Source organism: Mandrillus leucophaeus, unplaced genomic scaffold, assembly GCF_000951045.1.
Source record: "Mandrillus leucophaeus isolate KB7577 unplaced genomic scaffold, Mleu.le_1.0 Scaffold167, whole genome shotgun sequence".
Classification (NCBI taxonomy): Eukaryota; Metazoa; Chordata; class Mammalia; order Primates; family Cercopithecidae; genus Mandrillus; species Mandrillus leucophaeus.
In genome coordinates, this window is record NW_012101665.1 from 1,928,914 (window position 1) to 1,947,122 (window position 18,209).

Consider the following 18,209-nt stretch of genomic DNA (forward strand, 5'->3'; position numbering starts at 1 on the left):
GCTTCTTAGAAAATTTAAAATAAGTCAGACAATTGAGAAGCTGCTGTAATTTTGACTGCAAAGTGTTGTTCAAAATGGTGAACAAAAATATTTATGTCAGGAAAATAAGAGGAGACTTCCTTTCCAGGTTTCCTCTTGTCTATTATTTCAGTTTTCTCAATCCTTCTCTGCCTCTGTTTTCAGTGTAAAAGTGAAATGTGAATAGAGGACATGAAATACTGTCTAACCCTTCTGGATGGTCTATTTCTTTTTTCTTCCCTTTTTTTTTTTTTTTGAGGTGGAGTCTCGCTCTGTCGCCCAGACTGAAGTGCAGTGGCGCGATCTTGGCTCACTGCAAGCTCCGCCTCCCGGGTTCACGCCATTCTCCTGCCTCAGCCTCCCGAGTAGCTGGTACCACAGGCGCCTGCCACCACACCTGGCTAATTTTTGTATTTTTAGTAGAGATGGGGTTTCACCGTGTTAGCCAGGATGGTCTCCATCTCCTGACCTTGTGATCCGCCTTCCTCGGCCTCCCAAAGTGCTGGGATTACAGGCGTGAACCACCGTGCCCGGTCAGTCTATTTCATTTATTCTGTGAGATGCTTAGGAAAAGCCCACATCCAGGTTAGATTTTTTTCTCTCTTTCAGAGTTTCCCTAACAACCTGCTGGCTGCCTAATGCTCCTGTAGAATACAAGTTTTAGTGAAGTCAACATAATCCTTGCCTTCAATATTCTGCTCAGTAAGTTACACAAATCTTTTAATGAGTCAAACTATGAGAGGTTGATTCCTGAAAATACAGACACATTATTAACTTTAACACTTAGGAACATTCTAAAAACTATAAAAATAGGTATAAAATTGGTTTTAAAATACGCAGAAGAGAGAAGGGTACTATGTAATGTATTCAATAGCAACAAATGAACAAGACTTTCAAAATGAATCCACCAGGTTAAATCATCTCTCTCCATGAAGGAGTGATGGGCAATTTAAGGGATGTGGGAGAGGTGAAGCATTCTGAGCCAGCACTGCCTACCGCAGTAAATGAATCTGAGGTTCTCTTTCATGTAAAAACCTTGGGAATTACTGGCCTGTCTCTCTGCCTCCTTTATTACAGCACTCAAAACCCTTGGAAACTCAATGGATGTTCCTTGACACTTGAAGAAGGAGAAAGTGGCATAGGGAAATGTGGGGAATGGGGTTTCTACTGTGTTCAGGTGTCACTTCTGTGGTTCATTTGCTCTGAGTATCAGGAGTTAATATGGTTTGGATGTTGTCCCCTCTAAATCGCATGTTGAAATATGGTCCCCAGTGTTGAAGGTGGGACATGGTGAGAGGTGTTTGGGTCATGGGAGCAGATCCCTCGTGGCTTGGTGCTGTTCTCATGATAGTAGGTTCTTGTGGGATCTGATTGTTTAAGACTGTATAGTAACTCCTCCTCTCTCACTTGCTCTTACTTGCCGTGTGAGACACCTGCTGTCCCTTCACATTCTGCCATGATTGTAAGCTTCCTGAGGTGTCATCAGAGGTCGAGCAGATGCCGGCACCAAGCTTCCTGTATAGCCACAGAACCATGAGCCAATTAAACCTCTCTTCTCTATAAATTACCCAGTCTCAGGTATTTCTTTATAGCAACACAAGAACAGACTAACACAGGAATATTGCTGAGCAAATCACACACAAGCCAGGCTGCAGCCTCTATGAAGCTATGATTTATAGTCTCGTCTGGATCCTCAATTGTCTCCTTCCTCAGCTCTGATACTACAACCCAACAGATGAATTCACATTTTATCTCACAGAGCAAGCATCAGAAGAAACTCCCTTTTGCCCAAACATGTTCAGACTCACCTGCACCACGTTCGTGCCTACTGTTTTCTTCCGGTACAACAGAAAAGGTGTTCATAATCTGCTAATTCCTCCCTCTGTGTTTTGGATTCTATATCTCATTTATTCTCAGGAAACCTTTTCTATCAGTTTTCTTTCTTTCCTTTACCTTCAGTCTCTTTATCTTCCCTCCTTCTAGCTCCCATTCCCCACATACAACAAACTACTTTTTGTCTAAGTACACAGCACACTTTCTTGTCTGCAGGCCTTTTCTCATGATGTTGTTCCTGACTGGGCCATTCTTCCCTTTCCCTTCCTTTTCCTTCTTTAGTGAAACCTTTCTTATGATCCAGGACACTTTTAGAAATGTCTTCTATGAAGCCTTCTTTAACCACTTCCAAGTCGGAGTGAGATGACCAGCACTGTATTCACAGCACTCTGTGCTTAGCCCCCTCAGACTATTTTTGTTTGTTTTGAGACAGAGTTTCACTCTTGTTGCCCAGGCTGGAGTACAATGGTGCAATCTCAGCTCACTGCAACCTCCACCTCCTGGGTTCAAGCGATTCTCCTGCCTCAGCCTCCTGAGTAGCTGGGGTTACAGGCATGCTCCACCACACCCGGCTAATTTTGTAATTTTAGTAGAGACGGGGTTTCTCCATGTTGGTCAGGCTGGTCTTGAACTCCCGATCTCAGGTGGTCCGCCTGCCTTGGCCTCCCAAAGTGCTGGGATTACAGGCATGAGTCGCCACACCCAAGGGCCCCCTCAAACTGTTTAACCCGGAAGAAGTAAGGATGTTCCAGTGGTTTGGCGGTAGGAACCATCTAAACCTGTTTTTCTGAATTGTTGCACTTGGGTACCAAGCTTCCTCAACTCAGAGGTCTCATGTTGTTTATTTCACTCTTCTTGGGGATCACACGTCTAAGAACTGTTGTTTCATATACCAGGTCTGCTTATCTGGTTGTTTAAGATGAGAGACTAAATCCAGTCCATGTTATTCCATCATAGCCTGAAGTGAGGAAGTAATTTCCTCGCTGTCTTTGAATACTGCATTTGCTAGCTATTAAATTTCTACATGTACATTTTTATTGGCTATTTATTCTATTACTCAATATAGTTGCCTATTGCTAATGTCATATTCTTTTGATTAGAGTGGCTTTGTATTAAGTTGTAGTGTTTGCAAGGCAAATCTCTTTTGCCCTTTCCATCAAGTATTTTATGATATAAAGACTCACTTTTAAAGATTTTATGTGATCATTAATAATAGCTTATGATTATATTCTTTTTTTTTTTCTTTCCTTTTTGAGACAGAGTCTTGCTCTGTCACCCAGGCTGGAGTTCAGTGGTATGATCTCGGCTCACTGCAGCCTCTGCCTCCTGGGTTCAAGCAATTCTCCTGCCTCAGCATCATAAGTACCTGGGATTGCAGGCATGTGCCACCATGCGTGACTAATTTTTGTATTTTTAGTAGAGATGGAGTTTCACCATGTTGGACAGGCTGGTCTTAAACTCCCAACCTCAAGTGATCCACCTGCCTTGGCCTCAAAACGTGCTGGGATTACAGGTGTGAGCCATTGCTTCCGGCCTACTTATGATTATGTTCAAATAAGTATTTTGTTAGAAATAAATTTTGCATATTATATATTTTGAACCATATTATAAGGTATATTTTCTATTTCTATTTCTTGCTCTTTACTCCTAGTATACAATAAAGCTATATTTTTGCATATTTATCTTTTAAAAAGTAGTCTCCTTATTATAGTATACAATCATATGCTATTATAGCATACAATCGTATCAGCAGAAAGATAGTTTAATCTCTTCATCCCTTCTTAATGTCTACTGATATTTTATTTCTGTCTTAGTCCATTTGGGCTGCTATTAACAAAATATTTTAGAGGGAGTAATTTATAAACAGCATAAATTTATTGCTCACTGTTCTGGAGGCTGGGAATTTCAAGATCAAGGTGCTAGCCGATTTGGTGCCTGGTGAGGTCCTGTTTCTCACAGATGGCGCCTTCTCACTGTGTCCTCACAGAGTGGGGCTGGGAGGCAAACAGACTCCCTCCTGCCTCTTTCATGAGGGCACTAATCCCATTCATGAGCTCCCTCATAACCTAGTCACCTCCCAAAGACCCCAACTCTTATTACCAAGACCTTGGGGCTTAGATTTCAACATGTGAATTTGGAGGGAATACAAACAGACAATAGCAGTTACCTTATCTTAATATTATATATTCCCGAGAACCACTAAATCAATATTGCTTAATTACGACAACAGAGAGCATTCATTTCTTGTTCCCATCTTGATGAAAATGGCTTTAGTGTTTCACCATTTGGAATAATATTTGTGAGTGGGTTGGAGTCCCTATCCTCTATCATATTGAAGCCAATTCTTTTAATCCTTTTGAGAGTTTTTATTATAAATCGTTCCTACATTTTATCAAGTGCCATTTCAGAATCTATTGAAATAATCAGAAAGTTTTTCTTCTTTAATTTGTTAATTAGTGAATTATGTTAATTGGAATATTTTGGTTTTGAATCACACTTCCATTCATAAAATAAATTCTACTTGATTACTTTGATATACTGTTTATGACAGGATTGAATTCTATTATTAAAAGTCAGATCCTGTTAGGTTATATTAGAAAGCAAACCCAGAGCTTGCTTATTTCTAGAACTCTTAAAACTAGTAGTAAAAAATAATGAAGATAAACAGATGGGCAAAGAGAGGTCAGGAAAACACAAATAAAAGAACATGGGTGTGATAATGCTGATATCAGATTGGTAGAATTTAAAATGAAAAATTTTAAATGTCATAAATACTTATAAAATATAGGATTATAATTATAATGTCATAATTAAGGACATAATTTATAAAGAATATAAAACAGCAATAAACTTTCTTGTACCTAAAATGTAGCAGTTAAATACATAAAATACTAACAATTATAAATTTAACAAGATCGATCATGATCAAGATCATGATAACTAATTATAGTAAATATTTCAATATAGCTCTTTCAGAACTGGATAAATTTGGAAGACAAAAATTAATTAAGAATATGATGGAATTACACAATTCAACAAAACCTCAGTTTTATTCATGTGTAATGTTACATTTTCAAAATTGAGAATATACCATTTTCCCACTAAATGATCATGCACATTTATAAAAAGTGATCATAGAGGTGCCCACAAATAAATATTTAACATATTTTAAAAAGTATATATCATTGATTATAATTTTTTAAATTAGAAATAAATATTAAAGAGATGAACAAAATCTCAGCACTTTGGGAGGCCAAGGCGGGTGGATCACGAGGTCAGGAGATCAAGACCATCCTGGCTAACACGGTGAAACCCCATCTCTACTAAAAATACAAAAAATTAGCCAGGCGTGGTGGCGGGCTCCTGTAGTACCAGCTACTAGGGAGGCTGAGGCAGGAGAATGGCGTGAACCCGGGAGGCGGAACTTGCAGTAAGCCGAGATTGCACCACTGCATTCCAGCCTGGGCAACAGAGCAAGATTCTGTCTCAAAAATAAATAAATAAAAAAAAATAAATAAATAAATAAATAAATAAATAAATAAATAAATAAAAGAGATGAATAAGATGAATGCGTTGGAAATTAAGAAACACACTCCTAAATAGCCATGGAATTAAGAAATCAAAATAGAAATTGCAAACTCTCAAGAAAGTCGTAAGAAGAAGAGTGTTAAAACCAATGAGATGCATAAAAGAGCTGTGCATAGAAACAGGTGTACCCTTAAATGCCTTCATAATCAAAGAAAAATGATAAATATAATTCCTCATTATGAAGCAATGTAGCACTCATCTTAGAAAATTAGAAAAACAGCAACAAGGAAAATGTGAGGAATATTGGAAGAGGAAATCAGTAAAGATAAGAAACAAAAATAAAGAGAAAACAATTATAAACACTAAAATTTCCAAAAGCTGGTGGCATGCACAGACCAGTGAATTAGAACTCTCTCACAAACCTAGTCAAGAATAGGACACAGAAAATATATAAGATATTATCAGTAAGAAAGGTGACATTACACTGGTGTGGGAGAGATTAAAATATGATATTATTTATATAATTTACATAGCAACAAATTGAAAAACTAGGAAGAAATAAAGGAATACCAAACAAAGTATAAATTATCAAAATCTTTATAGGAAAAAGGAGAAAATATCAAAAGGGGTTGTTAATTAGGTTAATCTCTACTATTGAAAGGTACCAGGCCACCTTGTGTGGATGGGATGGCTTAATCACTGACTCCTAGCTAGTGTTTCAAAACAGGTCGTTTGAGTGTTATTTAACCTGTTCCAGACCACAGATTTTTCTAGACATCTCCTTGTTGATATTAACAATCCAGTTTAACCTTTATGGCAGAGCTTGTTAAAGGGAGCCCAGAAAACTACTTAGCCACTGCTCTTATGAATATAGATGCAAAATCCTAAAAAGCAAAATATCAAGTGGAATCCATTAAGTTGGTATTGTACGGCTTGAACACATACAAATGTGTGAGGAAAGGATGTGAGCACTGACAGAATCCCGTCCATGATACGCATATTTTTCTGTTTTCTTGCCGAGAGCATGCCCTCACTTTCCCTCATCCTTGATACTCTTGTCACTGTCCACAGGTTAACCTGAGCTGGGCTGCAGTTACAGAGCAGTACTGTACTTTTGTTGCAGCTAAATCTAAGCAACTGGAATATACAGAGTCTCTTAGGGCTTGGCAGTTGTTAAAATGAGCAATCCTTCTCTGTACTCCCTCAAGGAATGCATGAATGCCAGGGGATAAGGACATCCTTATGTCTAAAGAGACACTCTTTAGAGACCCGGATGTGTGACCTGTAACACAAGCCCACACATTATTCTGTGTGGCAGCTGTGGTGGTTGTCCTGGAACTTTGGAAGTTTGGAACTTCTAAAACCCTGGCTCTTCTCCTGTGCATCAACATGTCTCTTGTTTATAGCTGATTTTGCAGTCCAAGCTGTTCTTGACACCTCCAAAACTGCCGTTGGTTTTCATGGAAGGAACATGTAGCCTTTGCTAGACCATTCATGAGATTTCTACCTGTGCAACCAAGCTAGGATTGAGTACTTCCTTCCTCTTTCTCATTTTGTCCCTTATTGCTGTGTCATATCTTCTGTCTTTCCAACTTTATTTATTTATTTATTTATTTGGTTAGACCCTCTTGACACACTGTTCTCAGCTTAGTTTAGACTGAAAGCAGTCCAGCACTTTGGCAGTAGCTGCAGCTCATGTTAAACATTATGGTCACTCAAATGTGGAATAGCTTTGTAATGTGGCAGCAAGGAGCTTGAAATATTGGCCACAACTATGGCAGAGTCAGAGGTGGTAATTCTCATGGTGGCAGGTGAGACAAAGGTAGAAGCTGCTTCCATGGTGACAGCATTGGCCTCAGTAGAAGCAGGGGATGAATAATGCTCAGGGAAAGGGACTTTTCCATGGTCAGTTGCTACCCTCCCCAACCTGTGCCTCTCTAGTATCCATTTCACTCCCTCCTCATTTTGGGTGGGATTAAACTCACTTTCAGCTCTAGGAATAGGACCCGATTTTACCTAAGCCCCTCATTGCAATCTCTTGCTACAACAGTTAGTTCAAGGATATATAAAAATTCAGGCTTATGCCAATAAGTGCATGGAATTTAGCCACAGTGATTGCTCAATGGATCAGCACATACCATTAAAATTGTCTAAATAGAAACAAAAATTCAGAACTTCTGTTAGATGTTGTTTCAGTAAACCATTGCTCAAGAACAAAGTCCTCAAAACTTAGTGTCTTAAAACATCCATGATTCATTATTTCTCTCAGTTTTTTGAGTTGGCCCTGTGAGTGGTTCTTCTGGTCTAGCCTGAGGTCATTCACATAGTTGCAGTCATCTGACAGCTCAGTTGGAACTGGAGGGTCTCGATGGCCTCATTCCCATGTCTGGCAATTGATGGTGACTGCTGGTTGGAGTATCTTGGTCTTCCTTTACATGGCTTGCTATCCTTTAGTAAGCTTCACTAGGCTTTTGCCTAAGCATGGTGGATGCAGGTTTTCTAGAGAGGAAAAGTGAAAGTTACAACTTGTTTTAAGGTTTAATCTCTGAAACTTGTATGTCATCACTTCTATTATATTCTGTTAGTAAAAGCAATTCCCAAGGCCAGCTAAGATTTAAAAGGATGGAAAAAATAGACCCTATCTCTTAATAGAAACAGCAGGATTGTCAAATTACAAAGGGGTGAGGACACAAGGTGCCATAATTTATTACTGGACATTACCTACTATCTACAATGATTGATCGAGGTAAGTTCTGCAGTGAAATTAACATAGATTGCTCAACAAATTATCCACTATTATCTTTTAAAAATTATCATGTGGATTCCTTCATCTAGAGCAAGCTTGTCCAACCCATGGCCATGGGCCACATGCAGCCCAGGATGGCTTTGAATGTGGCCCAACAGAAATTCATAAACTTTCTTAAAACATTATGAGATTTGTTGGTGATGTTTTTTAGTTCATTAGCTATTAGTGTTAGTCTGCTTTACGTGTGGCCCAAGACAATTCTTCTTCTGCAGTGTGGTCCAGGGAAACCAAAAGATTGGATACCCCGGTCTAGAGTGTATTCCAGTTTTCATTACTTTCCCTTCAGAACTGGTGTTCCGTTCTACCATGTTTCTTCATGTGTACCTGCATTTAAGAGTAAGTGCACCTGTCATTAATTAAGATATGAAGACACCACTGGTCCTGTTTTCTGGCAATCATAAATCTTGGTATTTATATGTTTCACTGGCAGCTGTATTACATGACGTTTGAAATTTCTAGTTGAGGATGGTTCAAGATACTTGGCTGAGGTTATGTGTTTTTCCTGAATCTCTTCAAACCACCCCTCCACCACCAATAGATAAAAGGAGAAAACTCATTGCCATAAAGAGAAAGAACTTGTGCAGCAAAGAAATGTCTACAAATATCTGCAAGATAAAAAGACAATGAAGCCTTACTGACAAAGAAAAGAGAGCAAGGAAGTGGTAGAACAGAATGACAGGAGGGGCCTGCAGCGGGGAGTGTTGGTGGGTGGATCAATTGAGAAACTTATCTGCAGAGCAGCTTACTGCTCTCTTCCTGACATATCCATTTCCTTGCTTCTCTTCTCTGTGTTTTCTGATCTTTAGCATAGGAATGAAGCTTCAATCTCCAAAAATACCCAATGCTTCTCCTCTACTGAAATGTGAATATCTACATAGGCAGCATTAGAACTTCATGCCATACCTCTGAGTAAAGTTCTTCCATTTTGGCAGTTGGAACTTCTACAGTGAATGATCTGCTCCCTGCCTCTTCCTCCTGAAGGCTTCACTTCATCTAGACAAGCCCTGGACACATACATAAAGTCCCCATTTAGCCTTCCTGTCAATGACAGAGACTAAGCAGGAAAATGGACCCACATACAACAATAGAGGAAACATCTCTGCTACAGAAAGAAATTATTCCATTCCTCTCTCTTAAATAGAATGGATGTCTGAAGACCATCAACCCATTAAAGAAAGGATAAGACTAAGAAACAAAACTGTCTCTAGAAGAAACAAAGACATTTCAGAGAAAAATTTAAGAAGGTAGTGTCCCCAAAGTACAAAAGCAGTGCTGTGAGAAAGAAACAATTGGGGATCAAATTAGAACATTTGTTATACATATAATCATATGCCAAATGAAAATTTCAAATAAGAGTTTGAATATAAAGTAAGCCCTCTCTCAAAACATAGAGAAAGAACAGCAAAGAGATTGGAGAAAACAGAGATAAAAAAAAAAAAAAAAAAATAAAAAGGTTGAACACTTGAGTTAGATAAGAGATGCAGATAATATTTCTAAGAAGCGCAACTCAACTAATAGTAGTTCAGGGAAATGGCCATGCAATAACAGAAGGGAAGACATTTTAAAGATATAATATAAAAATTTGGCCAAAGGTCAAAAGAGATCACTTTTCTGTTTGAAAGATTCTAAATAATTGAAAGAATACTCATGTAAACATAGTCCTGAAATCTCTCTCTCTCTCTCTTTTTTTTTTTTTTTGACCACAAAGGATAAAGAAAAGACTCCTGAACACTTTCAGATAGATAAAACAGATCCTTTACAAAGGATGGAGAGTCAGGCTAGCATTAACTCTCATCACCAACACTGAATGGTAGAAGAATGAGCAATGCATTCAAAATTCAAAATTCTAACAGGCAATAATTCTGAACCTAGCATTCTTACACAGAATATCAACAAGGCATGATGGCAAAATGATTATATTTTGGACACACCAGGACTCAGAAAATGTATATCTCTTTTTTAGGAAGTTACCTGAGATATAACTCAAAAAAATGAATGCAGATATGAAGTGATGTTGGTTGAACTGTCTTCCCAAAAGATGTTGAAGTCCTAACCTCCAGTACCTGTGCATGCCACCTTATTTGGAAATAAGGTCTTTGCGGATTATCAAGTTAAAATGAGGTCATTAGGGCAAGCCCTAGTTTAATATGATGGTATCTTCATAAAAAGGGAAAATTTGAACAGAGAGACAGACAGCATAGATGAAAGGTGACGTGAAGACCCAGGGAGAACACCATCTATGAGATAAGGAGTACATGAGGCTATTAGAAAATAGGAAAGAGGCATGAATGAATTCTCCCCCATGCTGTGGACACCCTGATCTTGAACCTCTAGCCTCCAGAACTGTAAGATATTGATATTTTGTTAAAGCAGACCCAGGAAATTAATACATCCAGAGAGATTTCTCTCTTTTCTTTTCTTTTCTTTCTTTTGTTTTTTTGAGAAGGAGTCACCCAGGCTGGAGTGCAGTGGTGCGATCTCGGCTCACTGCAACCTCCACCTCCAGGGATCCAGCAATTCTCCTGCCTCAGTCTCCGGAGTAGCTGGGATTACAGGTGCTCACCACTAAGCCCGGCTAATTTTTGTATTTTTAGTAGAGATGGGTTTTCACCATGTTGGCCAGGCTGGTCTCCAACTCCTGACTTCAGGTGATCTGCCCACCTTGGCCTCCCAAAGTTTTGGGATTACAGGCATGAACCACCATGCCCGGCCTCAGAGAGAAGATTTCTGATGGAAAAGATGATAGATTTCACCCAGAGGCTTTGGAAAAACGATCCCCTGGTGACAAATATCTGTCAGGTTCTGAAGCAATCATTCCAGGTTGGGAACAGAATCAGAGCACTCTGAGGAAAATGAAGAACAGAAGAACCAAAACAAATGAAATTTAGCCTAAGGAGCTAGATAATGTTAATAAGTATATGAAGAAAGAATATACATTTCTTCTTTCCACTTAGGATCCCTACCAAAAACAGAAAATGAACAAACAGGCTGTGTAACAAAGTCATGGTTCAAATATGAAGGAAACTAAGAGACGTCATGCATGCCTTTCAGCAATGATGGTGTGTTATGAAACACAAACCATTTAATCTAGAACTGATCCCTCTGTCATGAAGGTTATGACTTTGGTCACAGAGAGAATGAGAGGCAATCTTATATTATTTGTTTCTGCAGTTAGCATTATTAAAATAATTGTATAATATATATGCTGTTTATTAATTTTAAGCTTTTAGAAAGAAATATGGGTGACTTACCTGTGGTTACAAGTTAAATATTACCACACCTGCTACTAGAGATACAGCTCAGAAGGTAGAAGTAGAAGGTGGCGAGAGGCAGGGAGACGGGCAGAATTGCTAATCGTCTCATTGGGTATGGTGTGCAGGCCAGAGACATTGCCCAAATTTTCAAAAACAAGAAATAGTAGCTTAAGTGTATTATACATTGGCACGAGGTTATCAACATCAGAATTAAAACTGTAACTAAAAATGGACACAACCTTCCTCAACTCGCTAAGGAACATTTGCAAAAAACCTACAGCTAACATCATACTTAATGGTGAGAAACTAGATGCTTTCTCTCTAAGACCAGAAATAATGTAATAATGTCAGCTTTCAGGTCTCCTTTTCAGCATCATACTGCAAGTGGTAACTAACCAAATAAGACAAGAAAAAGAAATAAAATGCAAATAGAAGATTGGAAAAGAAGACATAAATAAAACTGTCTTTGTTTGCCAAAGACATGATGGTCTATTTAGAAAATCCCCCAACTTAACAAAAAAGACTCCTGGAACTAATGAGTAATTACAGCAGGCTTGTGAGATACAAGCTTGAGAAAATAATTGCTTTCTTCCATACCAGCAACGAACAATTGGAATTTAGAATTAAAAACATGAGACTGTTTGCATTAGCACCAAAAAAGAAAGAAAAAAATACTTTAGGTAGAAATTCAAGGAAATATGTATAAGTTATCAAAGAGGAAAAATACAAAACTTTGATGAAAGAAGAAAGATCTAAATAAACGGAGAGATATTCTATGTACATACATAGGAAGACTCAATACTGTCAAGATGTCAGTTCCCCCAATTTGATCTATAGGTTCAATGCAATCCCAATCAGAATCCCAGCAAGTTATTTTGTGGATGTCAGCAAACTGATTCCAAAGTTCATATAGAGAGGCAAAAGGCTTATTATAGCCGACTCAATATTGAAAGAGAAGAGCAAAGTCAGAGCACTGACACTACCTGGCCTTAAGACATACTATAAAGCTTTCTATAGAGATGTACAGTAGTCACGATAGTATGGTACTGGCAAAAGAATAAATTAGATCAATGGAATAGGATAGAGAGCCAGATATAGACACATACAAATATGGTCAATAGAGTTTGAGAAAAGTAGTAAAGGTAATTCAATAGAGAGAGGATACTTTTTTTTCAACCAATAGCCCTAGAAAACTAGATATCCACATATAAAAAAAGGAGAATCTAGACAGAGATATTATATCTTTCACAATCTGAAAAGGCTTCATACTCTATGATTCCAGCTACATGACATCCTGAAAAGGGCAAGATTAAGGAGACAATAAAAAGGTCAGTGGTTGCCAGGGACTTGGAGGGGGGAGGTAAAACTGAATAGGTGGAACATAGGAGATTTTTAGGACAGTGTAACCATTCTGTAAGATACTATAATGGTGGAAACATGTCATTATACATTTGTCGAAACCCATAGACTGCACAACATAAAGAGTGAATCCTAATGTAAATTAGAGACTTCAGTTAATAATACTATATAAATATTGGCTCATCAACAGTAACAAATTTATCACATTAATGCAAAATATTAATAGGGGAAACTAGGTGGAGACATATGAGGGTCCATATGGAACCTCTGTATTTTCCACTCTGTTGTTCTGTAAAGCTGAAACTCTTCAAAAAATAAAGTCTTTTTTTTAAAAAAATGGTAGAAGAAAGCTATTTTACATGGTTCTCTTTTATACTTACATGACTCTTGAAGTATTCCAGAAGACAGAGATTCTTCTCCATTACTAAAAGAGGTCTAATATATTTAATATCTGTTTTCAGTAAACTTGTTTTTGTACTTTGGCAATTGTGATTTTTCTCCTGAATTTATTATCATACATTTCTTTCACTCTGTTTTTTATGGTTCGTTTGAGTGCAAGATAGATGGATTTGATTACGTGATTAGCACATTTCAGGTAAGATGAGTGATACTTCCTTGAGAATATAATAAAATAAACGTGATATTTGTAGGTTCCTCTTTTCCTCTACACAGGCTCACAATCCACAGCAAAGATTGTTTACTTATAGAACATTTTTCTCTGAGGAAACTACACAAATATTTATGTTGGCTTCTCTTATTAAAGAATGGATAAAGGAAAAACAAAAAACCAAGTCAGACCTATCCTTGTTTAGAGATAGAGTGATTAAGCTCTAGAAGGCCAACAGAGTTCTATTGTGTTCTATTCTTCCATCAATTCATTCATATATTCAGTTAGCAAGTGTTTATTGAATTACAATCGCATGCCAGGTTCTGGGAAGGCTCTGGGTCCTTTCCTTCAAGACGCTGTTGTCTGTCTGTAGAGAATCTCATCAATTGATCTGCAATTATGATAAAGTGTACTCAGTGCTTTGTTAAGAGAAAAAGACTGCACTATGGAGCTTGACATTGTAAGACTTGTCAAAGTGCTCTATGGTGGCAGGGGTGCACACTGCAAAGTGGAAAGTGGCATGGAATGAGGCCAGAGAGTCCTCACGTGATACAAGACATTTGCCTCTATTCTGAAGGATTTGGAGCAGGTTCAGACCCCTCTTGTATTCCAGGAAAAACTCTCTTGACCTTTTCTCTTATTCCTGATGACCATGAGACCAGTTCCACAGGTGCTTCCACAACTGCATACAAGAACAAGCAGAGTGTTTTACCCTTCTTGCTTCCTGACTCAAATCTTATCTGTGGAAGCCTCTTGGCACTCATGCATGGGTAACAGGGAAGTACAGGAGTCAATTAATGCCCAGTGGGGCAATCCTTGACTAATTGGGAATGGGATATGTTGAATAAATGACCCAGAGAGACTAAGAAAAAGAAGGCTGAGGACCAAGCCCCAAAGAACATCAACTTGTAGAAAACAATTTAGGAATTTAAAGATTTAGAGATGGGTCCAGAAAGAGAACTCTGCTAGGAAAGGGTACAGGGATCCAAAGAAAGAACATTGACATCTTAGAAGGCAGAGGAAGAGAGTTTTCCTAGGATGAGAAGGAACCAACACTGTTAAATGCTGCGGAAGGTCAAATAAGACAATAAATGAGAAGCATGCATTGGAATGAAAAACATAAAGACATTAGTGATCTGTATCAGATGAGTGTCACTGCAGCAGTGGGAGAGTAGTCACATTATAGGGATTGAGAAAAGATTGGGAGGTAAAGAAGTAAGGACAATGTATTAGTTTTTTATTGCTGTAGTAACAAATTATAACAAACTCAGTAGTTTAAAACAACAACACACTTATTATCTTATTGTTTTGTAGGTTCTTACTGGGCTAAAATCAAAGTGTTAGCAGGACTGTGTTCCTTCGGGGGGTTCTGGAGGACCCTTTCCAGGTTCTAGAGGCAACCCATGATCCTTGACTTATGGCTCCTTCCTCCATTTTCAAAGTCAGTAATGTTGCATCTCTCTGACCATTCCTCCAGTCACATCTCCCTCTGAAATCACACCTGAAAAGCTTCTCTGCTTTTAACGGTTCATGTGCTTATACTGCCCACCCCCAACTCCCATATAATTCAGAAAAATCTCTCCTTTCTCCAGTTCCCTAACTTAGTCATATCAGCAGGTAATTGCCTTTTGCCATGTAAAGTGACATTTATAGTTCTGGGGCTGAAGATGCAAATATCTTTGGGCTGCCATTATTCTGCCTGTCACAGACAATGAGTAGAACTCTTCCGAATTTTTTCCAGGAAGAAGAGTAATGTAATAGCTTGAAGTAATAGCTTGAAGGCATGTGTGGTTGCAGATTTTTTAAGGAAGTGATGGGGAGCGAAGGCTTAGAAGGCAGATGGACACTGGAAGGATGATATTCTTCAGAGACAACTCACAGACAAAAATTGGCTGTTTATTTCACTGCGATGATTGTAGATTAAGTTTTCTTAATGAGAAAGTGATTATCCATTACATGTTAGATGATGGCTATGATGATGATTTGGTCTAAAGCTAGTCTGATCTGAAAATGATTGCATCTTTAAGAACTTTAGATTCTTGCTAAAGTAATACTATCCAAACATTGATTTAGTTTGCCATAAAACATTGTATTAGAGAATAAAATATGGTTTATGAAAACTGCATTTCATGCTTTAAGCAATACGTATTCTAAACTTGTTATACTGGCATGGTAGAATTAATTACACGCTCTAGAACATCCTGTGCTTGTTATGAGTAAATTTCCAAAAAAATTAAGTGGAAGTAACCAGGGGATTAAGCATGAACTGTAAACAAAATTAATAAATATTTTTAGAATGACTTATTGTCCAAGAGTCTTAAACACGTATTAATATAGTTCCAATGTGTCTATGATAGTCTTCTCTATATAATTATATGTATATGATATATAATCATATATGCACATATGCATACTTACATATATAAACATATATGATATCATATATAAAATATGTATGGAAATATATACATTTATGTGTGTGTTCGTATATGATCTAGAGTTGTCTATCATAGGCCAGAATAGTAAACAAAATGACAGAATCAGTTTTACTGTATAAAGAGCTTTACTGTATAATTCACTGATAAAGAGCTGTCTGACTCTTAAGAGTTCCCTATTTAGCCAGACAGCCATGTAACAAAGCAAACTTCTATTTTTTTCTGTGCTATATCTTTTCCTGAAGTTTAGCATCAAATTTGATCTAGTGAAATGGCAGAAAGGCCAAAATGACCTCTATCTGAAATATGACCAAGGAGTTCTCTTTTTCCAAAAAGGCAGCTTTGTATTTTTTAGGCTTTTAGTGTAGGAGTAGCCCTTCTCTGGGCCTGACCAAAGGAAGCTTACTGTGCCCTGTGCTTTGACTCTTTGAACCTTGTGATAACATATTATTATCATTATTTTCTTTTTGGAGACAAGGTCTTGCTCTGTCACCCAGGCTAAAGTGCAGTGGTGTGATTATAGCTCACCGTGGCCTTGATCTCCTGGGCACAAGTGATTCTCCAGCCTTAACCTCCCATATGATAATGGATTCTAACCACATCAAGTTCATGCATATGGAATACATTCAATGGCTGAGCTAGTTTCCTACTCAGTCTCCCCTCTATTTTCTTTTCTCCCATCTCCTTTTCACTGGATGCTTCAACCTCATTAGTATTTGAGGAAAAAAACTGGATCCTGTCCATCATTTTGGTTGTTGCTTTCCTTTTCCTGGCAGTCAGGGCCTAAAGTTTCAATAGAGGAAGTGGGGAGGGATATAGCACATTCAGAGTTTATGAAAGACCTTATTTACCATCAAAGTGAAGGTTTCCAGATACTCCGGCCCTGTTTTCTTATGCTCTTAGGTCTTTGATGAGGAATTAAGAACTCTAGCCAGCACAACAGAAGACATTGAGAGCTGGTTGGCAGAAAGCACTACATGGTGTCCTGAGGTTGTTCATTAATTATAAATGATATTGAGGAGTAGACCAAGGAGTAGAAGTGTGTTCGGAAACTTTAAATATCTTAAGAATTCCTACACAAGCACTTCCGAGAGACATTTGAATTTACACAGTTAAAAATGAATATTTTTCTGCTAGCTTCCATCACACTAGTTTTTGTTTTTGTTTTTTTGCAAAGCATTCATTGCAGCTTACCGTTTAAACAGAGTTACATGTCACTTTCACCCTCTTCCTGACTTAATTGTAAGTCTTTAGGTGGTGTTCTCAAATGTTAGTGAGTTTAAGAACAATCTGAGGACCTTGATAAGAGAATTTAGGGCAGACATCTCTGGGATTCTCATTCAACAAATTTGTGGGATCCAGTAACGTTCATTTTAACAAGACCTGAGGTGATTGTAATTCAATGGTCTGTGAGCCACCTTGAGAAATATGTGTCTGCAGATCAGGGTCTCTGTGGCTCTTGGGCCTTCCCACTATGCAATGATCGTAGAGATCCTCAGTGCATGTTCGTGGAATTGAGGTAAATGATTTGGACGGGTAAAATCCCATTAATGATTCAAACTCAAGTGTTCTGCTTTCAGAGATGAGCCTGCGGCCCTAACGGGCTGTCCATAGACTAATTTTTTGATAGAAGGAAATTGTATAAGCAGTTCTTTACTGGGGACAATTAGTACAAGAGATTCTGTTTTATCTAGGAGAACAACTGATAGAAAGTTGCTTTATTTACTTGCTTTCTTCCCTAGGGAAAGGTGCAGACCTGGGAAGGAAGAAATGCTGCCCGTAGTACATGGGGAGAAGGTTCAGTCATGCTTGCGTTTCCCATTCATTTCTGGTTGTGTGCTTCCTATGTCTTCTGCTTCTTTTGTTTATTGTTTACTAGGTGCTGTGAGGTCTGCTCTTTAATGTGCTTTGCCCTTTGTTCTTCTGCCATAGGGTGTGAAGCCATCTAGGTTGTTTGCCCTTTGCTCTTGGCTACCTTTAAATAGTCATTTGTAAAAGAAAGAGGAAAATCACATCTTATCCACCAGCTTTGTGTACATCATTCGAAAATTTTATCTTTAATATACAAAGAAAGTACAATCCTTCTTTGCGTGGTTACAGAGGGGAATGGTCACACCATGCTCTGGAAAGACATCACCTGGAAAACCAATAGGTAATTATTTTAATGTAAATATAGTGAAAAGCATCTTTATGTTTTAGAGTTTTGCTAACGTTTTCGGTGACTGCAACAAATTAACATACCACTTTCTTGCATCGACACTATTCACTCTTCAGTTTATTTAAATGCCATTAGTTTTAGGTTGTTTTAAGTTGATCTGTGGAAATTATAGGTGGATAATACCAATTCAAAAATATATATAAATTGTTTT